An 8797-nucleotide genomic window follows, 5' to 3' on the forward strand; every position below is an offset into this window, starting at 1 on the left:
TCCTCGATATGGTCCATTTAACAAAGGATCATACATTTTAGGCACGTATTCTTTTTTAGTATCATCATTGCACAATCTCATCCTTGTTTTGAGTATATTCAGAAAAAGAGATTTCTTGTCTAGAATTTCAAGTCGATTTAAAAATTCTTATTCAGATTATTACTTTTTTTCTCTGTTGATAGAAACCCACTGATTGTCTAGTTCATTAGGGAGCATTTTTTGGAGTGACAATAGGGGTATCTTTCTTTTTATCATTTTCCAAAAAGTTGATAAATTTGGTGGGTATGTAAACGATATTCTTTGTTTCCATCACTTTTACATGTGTCAAAAAAATATTGTGATATTTTATTTCTTACGGCCTGCTCAAATCGATTATTTTTTATGTAATGAAATGGTAATCGAAAAGAAGACTCACAAGAGGTTTTTGAAACCAAAAGAGGTCTTGATTTTCATTTTTTATCAAGCAATTGCAATTTCAAATTTTCTAGATTCTTCGTGTTATTATTATTCAGATAAGAATCCTGATAATTATAAATTGGACAATTACTAGTATTAATATTGTTATAACCTATCTCTGTAAGGTGAGAGTGGAATTTATCCTTTATTTTGTCCTTTCCATTCACTCGAATTTCTTTCGTTTCATCGATTTTGTCCGGATCCCACCCTTCTTCCGAAAAAAGGGAAGGAGAAGGATAAGGATCTTCTTCAGTAGATCCTTTTTGTTCCTGTTTAGTCCCTTCATTTCGGAAGCAGTTTCTATGTCTACATCTCTTTCTTCCTCACTTTCCACTCTTTCTTCTGTTTTTGAGGCTTCTTTCAGTTTCTTGGTAAGAATGAGTGAGGGTATTCTGCCTAAATAGTAGACACAAGTAATAAATAAGAGAATACTAAAGATCCGAGCCATAGAATTTCTTAATTCTAATACAAGGTACTTATTAGATCTAATAGAATGATTTTGTCGTATCCAGATTAATACCAATCCAAGCCATTTCATGAATAAAATGTGACCAATTAACCAACCAACAAAACTACTTATTACAAATAAGATCTTGTTATTGCATCGAAAGAGATAAATTTTGACTAATCTGGCTAACATTGAACTTCGTAAAATAAAATGGTTGAATAATTGAAAAATGAGATTATTCAGGAATACACATTGAATGCTTAGATTACGCATTAAATTTCTGGTAGTAGATCCATAATCAAAAAAGTATTTGTGATTGTTCTAGAAGAAATGAAATAAAAGATATGGTAGAGCAGGGACAATTATAGTATGAGGTATACCCAATGCTATATGCAGAGGCGCATAATAGATCGATATGAACATCATGAGCTGTCCCATAATAAAACCAATTGTTGCTGATACCTTCTTCTCGGTTCCTTCTTTTATAACCAGAGCTCGGAGAAGGAAGAGATAAGAGGGCCCTATGGAGAATGTGGTCATAAATCCATAATAGAGTCCGACTACAACGACCGAATTAATTATCTTCACACATAAGGATACTAGATTACCTAGTAGAAAAGATTGAAAAATCATCACAAACCTCTGTTATTTCTTTTCTATTGCAATTTTTGGATTATTATATGATGATTTTTGAACTTTCCATATAAAGAAAAGAAATAGAAAGAGAAAGACTAGAAATGACATCTGTTATATCAATGACACCAAAGGGATATTAAATGAATGAAATTGGGATATGGATAGAATATAATGAAATAAAGCCACTTTGAGGTTCCCACTAAAATGAGGCATGTAAGGGAGCCACTACGAAGAAGTTTTGGGAGTTACGAAGGATTCAAGCTCATATTGGTCATGGGTTGGGAACAGAAATTAAATTCTATGAGATCGAATATCCTGTTGTTCCTCAGTAGCTCAGTGGTAGAGCGGTCGGCTGTTAACCAATTGGTCGTAGGTTTGAATCCTACTTGAGGAGATTTGATTGATTCTGAATTAAAGAATTCAGAATAAAGGGGCTCGCTTTGCTTGTTAAGACTAGGTAACCCATTCTCTGTCTTTGTTTCTATTGCATTCTATCTCATCGTATCATGTTCTGTTCTTGGAAATTAGAAAATCACCATCAATACCTCGATCTAGGTCTAAGATAATCCTTTGTTCCATTGCCCTGAGGCTTTTTACAACTAGACAATTAAGAAGTCTCAAATTTACTAGCACTGCATCTTTGATGCAGTCATCAATTCTCCTAAGAGTTCACAATTGCCGTGAGCAAAGATATTAATGACGAGGAAGCCTTTTTTGTTATGCTACTAATACTTGCTCTGCTTTTCTGCCCAAGCCTGACTAAGGAAGAGTTACGAGGCATAAAATAAAAAAATACGCATCTGTGTAATGATTCCCCCATTCACGATAAATAAAAAGATAAAAAGAAAAGCCATTTCATTTCGACAAAAGACCCACACCCAAGTTCCATAGATTTTGGTTCATTATCCTGATCATAATTTTCCTACCCTGGAGGGAAATGTACTTCCCTTTTGGGCCGGTTGTGGGCGAGGAGGGATTCGAACCCTCGACACTGTGGTTCATAGCCTCCTGCTCTAATCCTCTAAGCTACATGCCCCACCCCATCTCCACTGGATCTGTTCTTGGGAGTACCCTAAAAAAAAGGAACCTTTTCTCTCCCAAACCATTTTGGGTTAAGAAGATGTGAAAGCGCGTTTATCTCTATAAGTCTATAAGAAGGGTGCGTTCTGAGGTGTGAAGTGGGAGAGAAGCGATTTCACAATTGGGGTTTTGAATAAAACGACCTTTTGATTTTTCATTTTCATATTGAAAAATTAATAAGAATGAGAGGTGTTAAGCTTTTTATCATCCTGGCATCGAACTATTTTTCTGCAGGACCTCCCCTACAATATCATCACCACAGTAGTGTTTAACCACCAAGTTTGGGATTTATTGGTGTGGTTCCTCTACGCCTAAGACACTAGAATATCAAACCATAAACGAAGAAAGGGATGAGAAAAAAACATATTGGCTAGTGATTGTGAGGCCCTAATTCTTGACTAGAGGGGACATCAAAGGCCTCTGCCCTTCCATCCCTTGGATAGATAGAGAGGGAGGGTAGAGCTTTGTTTTTTTCATGTTGTCAAAGAGTTGAACAATGGTTTTTTGTGTTGTCAAAGATTTGAACAATGAAAATAGATGGTGAATGCTTGATCAAATTGATTAAGTCATGTAGGAATAAGGTTCAAGTCTACCGGTCTGTTAGGATGCCTCAGCTACATCACTGCACTTTCACTTAACACCTATCAGAATGATAAATAGCTTATCTCGCCGTGACCTTCTCTTGAATTCTCAAAACAACTTCTGTCGTTCCATCCCCGTAGGGGCAGAGAACCCGTCGCTGTCTTGGTTGTGCTACCGGAAGCTCTGGGAAAGTTAGAATAGGAGAGCACTAATCTTGGGGTGGGCTTACTACTTAGATACTTTCAGCAGTTATCCACTCTGCACTTGGCTACCCCACATTTACCATGGGCACGATAACTGGTACACAAGAGGTGCATCCTTTCCGATCCTCTCAGACTAGGGAAAGGTCCTTTCAATGGTGTAATGCTCACAATGGATATGGAATAAACTGTCTCACAACATTTTGAATCCATCTCATGTACTGCTTTAATGGGCGAACAGCCCAACCCTTGGAACATACTATAGCCCTAGGTGGAGAAAAACCGACATCGAGGTGCCAAACCTTCCCGTCAATGTGAGCTCTGGGGCACCTGTTATCCCTAGAGTAACTTTTATCCACTGAGAGATGGCCCTCCTACTCGGTACCATCGGATCACTAAGGCCGACTTTCGTCCCTGCTCGACGGGTGGGTGTTGTAGTCAAGCTCCCTTCTACCTTTGCACTCAAGGGCCAATCTCCGTCTGTCCAGAGGAAACCTTTGCATGCCTCTGTTACCTTTTGGTAGGCCTATGCCCCATAGAAACTGTCTACTTGAGACTGTCCCTTGGCCCGTAGGTCCTGACACAAGGTTAGAATTCTAGCCCTTCTGGAGTGGTATCTCACTGATGGCTCGGGCCCCCTCGAAAGGAGGCCTTCTTTGCCTTCTACCTAAGCTGTGCAGGAAAGGCCCAAAGCCAATCCCAGGGAACAGTGAAGCTTCATAGGGTCTTTCTGTCCAGGTGAAGGTAGTCTGCATCTTCACAGACATGTCTATTTCATCGAGCCTCTCTCTGAGACAGTGCCTAGATTGTTATGCCTTTTGTGTGGGTCAGAACTTACTCGATAAGGAATTTTGCTACCTTAGGACCGTTATAGTTACGACAGCCGTTCACTGAGGCTTTGGTCGCTGGCTCCCTTGTCATCAGGTCACCAACTTCCTTGACCTTCCGGCACTGGGCAGGTGTTAGCCTCCATACATGGTCTTACGACTTTGTGGAGACATGTGTTTTGGTAAACAGTCGCGCGGGCCTGTTCACTGCAACCTCTTTTGTGAGAAGGCACCCTTTCTCCTGAAGTTACGGGACTAATTTTGCCGAGTTCCCTAGAGAGAGTTGTCTGGCGCCCCTAGGTATTCTTTACCTACTCACCTGTATCGGTTTCGGGTATAGGTACCCTCTTGCTGAAAGTCGTTCGAGCTTTTCCTTGGAGTATGGCATGGGTTACTTCAGCACCATAACACCTAGTATTCGAACATTGGCTCGAGGTATTTTCTCTACCCTTTCTTACCAGGGACACCTTACGTTCTTGAACCGATAACTATCTTTCGGCTAACCTAGCCTCTTCTATCCCTCGGGACTAATAAGGGGTAGTATATGAATATTTACCTGTTGTCCATTGACTACGCCTTTCGTCCTAATCTTAGGCCCTAACTCACCCTCCGTGGAAGAAACTTGCGGAGGAACCCTTAGGTTTTTGGGGAATTGGATTCTCACCAATGTTTGCGTTACTTAAGCCGATATTCTCTCTTCCGCTTCGTCCACCACCACTCACGCGGAGGCTTCCCTCTAAGGAGGAATGCTCCCCTACCTATGTATTTTTACATCCCACAACTTTGGTAGATCCCTTAGCTCCATTCATCTTCGGTACAAGAGCGCTCGATCAGTGAGCTATTATGCATTCTTTCAAGGGTGGCTGCTTCTAGGCAAACCTCTTGGCTGTTTCTGCATCCCTACCTCCTTTTATCTGAGCGGTCATTTAGGGGCCTTAGCTGGTGATCTGGGCTATTTCCCTCTCAACGATAAAGCTTATCCCCCATCATCTTATTAGCCGACCTTGACCCCTGTTATTTTTAGGTCATATTTAGTATTTAGAGTTTGCCTCGATTTGGTACCGCTCTCGCGACCTGTACCAAAATAGTGCTTTACCTCTAAATTTCTAATCAACTGCTGCGCCTCAATGCATTTTGGGGAGAACCAGCTAGCTCTAGGTTCGAGTGGCATTTCACCCCTAACCACAACTCATCCGCTGATTCTTCAACATCAGTCGGTTTGGACCACCACTTAGTTTCACCCAAGCTTCATCCTGGTCATGGATATATCACCCAGGTTCAGGTCTATAAGAAGTGACAATTGTATTATGAAGACTCATTTTCGCTACATGTTTGGTGGGTTCTCTTAACTAAGCCACTGCCTATGAGTCGCTGGCTCATTTTTCAACAGGCATACGGTCAGAGCCTTTGATCCTCCCACTGCTTAGGAGCTTACGGTTTCATGTTCTATTTAACTCCTGATGGGGGTTCTTTTTACCCTTCCCTCATGGTACTACTTCGCTATCGGTCACCCAGAAGTATGTAGCCTTGTAAGGTGGTCCTTGCTGATCATACGGGATTCTACGTGCCATATGCTACTCGATTCAGAGCATAAGCTAGTGATGCTTTCAGCTACTAGACTTTCGCCATCTAGGGTGCAACATTCAGGCTGCTTCGCCTAGAAGCACGATGCTTGTATTACTCTCCCATAACCCCATTTCCACGGTTTAGGTTGCTCCCATTTTGCTCGCTATTACTATAGGAATTGCTTTTGCTTTCTTTTTCTTTGGCTACTAAGATGTTTCAGTTCGCTAGGTTGTCTCTTGCCTACCCATGGATTCAACAGTAGTTCGAAAGGTTGCCCTATTCGGAAATCTCCAGATCTATGCTTATTTTAAACTTCCTGAAGCATTTTGTCGATTACTATGCCCTTCCTCATCTCTGGGTTCCTACGTATCCACCGTAAGACTTTCTTTGTTTAAACCTCACCCTTCACTTTTAAGGCTATGCCATCCTATGATGTTGCTGAATGGATGGATCTTATGAATGTCCATGAATAATAAATCATAGATCGAACCACCAAATCGGAAAAATTGGGTGCTATCATAAAGCTTTGTATTAGCTGAGTTCACGAGTTGGAGATAAAAAGACTCGAATCGCTGACATCCTCCGCAGGTAAACCACCACCTCTCAGGTCCCCTGACTGATTCTACTATAGGGGACAATGATAGAAAATTACTCCTCCTCCGAACACAACTTATAACTTTCATTGTACTATGCTCTCCAAAGGGCAACTCTTCTCAAAATCTCACTCAAAAGGTGCTGAGTTGGAATCCCATTCTAACTAAGTATTCTTATGGTTTCGAAGGATCTAACTACAGGAGAACCAATAACGGAGGGCTTTCCCCACTTTCGCCTGGTTCTTTGGTCTTAAGAATACTGGTTTTAAGAATGAGTCATTGCCTTTCTTCGACCCTGACTGGCCAACTTGAGAACGGACAACTAATGCATTCCACTTATTGAGCTAGGTTCTATGGTCAGTCTGTGACTCCTGGATACTGAAGGCGTCCTTGGGGTGATCTCGTAATTCTTACAAGGTGGAGATGATGGGGTCGGTCTATGGATTTTCCTTTTTTTTCTTTTGTCGTATTTTGCTCAAAGGGTTGAAGGGAGATAGTGCATCAAACTGTTCTCAAGGGCCAACTTGATCCTCTTATCCAGAGATCTCAGATGAAGGAACCCTAGGAGATCCGCCGACTCTAACTACCATCCATGTATGATCCATACGAGATTTGACCAACTGCCCATCTTACCTCTTGTATGTTCTTGATAGCCCATCTTTGTCTCAGTAGAGTCTTTTAGTGGCACATTTCGATCTTCTTCCCCATTACTTAGAAAAAGTGAGCCACCAGTTCAGGTACAAGATACTATCATTACTGCCTGGACAATTAGACATCCAACCCGTAATCGCAACAAGTCAATTGCAAGAGAGGAGCTCTACCAACTGAGCTATATCCCCCCGAGACAAGTGGATCATGTATGAAGTAGTTAGATGCTTCTTCTATTCTTTTCCCTAGCACAGCTGGGCCATCCTAGCTTGAACTAGAGACCTAGCCCGTGAAGTAAATCATCCCACCTATGGTCCAATCAATTGGGAGAGAATCAATAGATTCCTTTTCGGGAGCGATTCATCCTTTTCGAATACAACATAAAACTCTCCGTTGTACTGTGCTCTCCAAGTGTGCTTGTTCTCCCCTTCTTTCTTACCTTGGAAAGTATTTGTGAAATAACTCCGATGAGAAGAAAAAATAAGGCGTTAAGAGACCCTCCTGGCCCAACCCTAGACACTCTAAGATCCTTTTTTAAACCTGCTCCCATTTTGATTTGAAGTCAAGAAAAAAATGGCTCGAATAGTACGATCCCTCCGTCACCCCAGAATAAAAGGGGTGATCTCATATTTCTTGGTTTGTGAAGATGCGTTGTTAGGTGCTCCATTTTATTTTACCATTGAGGATGAATCTAAACCTATGCTCGAGAGATAACTGTCCATATACTAATAAGGGATGTATGGAATCTCGAGAAGAGAAGAGCCATGGTTGTCCCCCCTGGACCTTTCGGATCCTACGAATGAATAGAAAGTTGGATCTACATTGGATCTCACCTGAATCACCCCATCTATGCTCCTGAGGAGGAGTTTGGTTTCAAACCCTGGTTCAAACAAGAGGAGTATGCCATACTAATGTGCCTTGGATGATCCACATCTCAAGGTCAGGCGCCGATGAGCATATTGAACTATCCATGTGGCTGAGAGCCCTCATAGCCAAGGCATATCGACGTAATTATCAGGGGTGCGCTCTACTACTGAGCTAATAGCCCATCGTGTGAGCCTCCCACTGGGGGCCCGCTATGCCAAAAGTGGGAGAAACCCCATCTCTCGCTTTCCTTTTTTCTCCCCCATGTCGCCACATGGGGTGAACATAGGGACATAAAAAAAGGAGTCCTATACAGGAATATCATAAGTACCGCCCTATCTTGGGCCATCACACAGAAAACTATAACTAAAATCCTTTTTATCTAGCATTAACTTGGAACCACGTGCATCTAAAGCACCTTTTACTAAGATTAATGTAGTTTTATGTAAACCAAGGGTAATAGTATGATGAACTAAAAAGTCTTCAGGACCTATTGTTAAGAATAATGAATTACTATTTTCATTAACAATATTTAACCAACCCGGCAACCAGATGCTTTGACCCCCATTGAATGCTGGGCCACTCGTTGAAGATAAAAGTACATCAAACCCATATGAAGTTTTACCATGAGCCGATTGTATCAATTGAACAAATATAGGTTAAATCAAGATTTGCTTCTACGGAGTGCCAAAGGCAAGTATGACATCATTATGAACATAAATTCCTAGGGTATGGAATCCCAGAAAGAGGCTGACCCAACTTAAATGAGATATGATATCTTCTTTATGATCTAACATTCTTGCCAATACATTTCCTCCGGATTGTAATCTCTAATGAAAAATATAACTCCATGAGCAAAAGCTTCTATCATGATGAATCCTGTGATATATTGGTGGT

The 8797-nt window shown here is 41.3% G+C and overlaps 1 non-coding gene and 1 pseudogene across 1 annotated transcript; one reads left to right on the plus strand and one right to left on the minus strand.

Annotated features, from left to right (window-relative positions):
• Window positions 1-449: 449 nt before the first annotated feature.
• LOC129892859 (protein TIC 214-like) lies at window positions 450-4169 on the minus strand (annotated as a pseudogene).
• Window positions 1863-1934, plus strand: TRNAN-GUU (transfer RNA asparagine (anticodon GUU)). Its single transcript has one exon. It is a non-coding gene; the product is annotated as a tRNA-Asn (tRNA).
• Window positions 4170-8797: the final 4628 nt, after the last annotated feature.

The sequence above is a fragment of the Solanum dulcamara genome, chromosome 1, assembly GCF_947179165.1.
Source record: "Solanum dulcamara chromosome 1, daSolDulc1.2, whole genome shotgun sequence".
NCBI classification, from domain to species: Eukaryota; Viridiplantae; Streptophyta; class Magnoliopsida; order Solanales; family Solanaceae; genus Solanum; species Solanum dulcamara.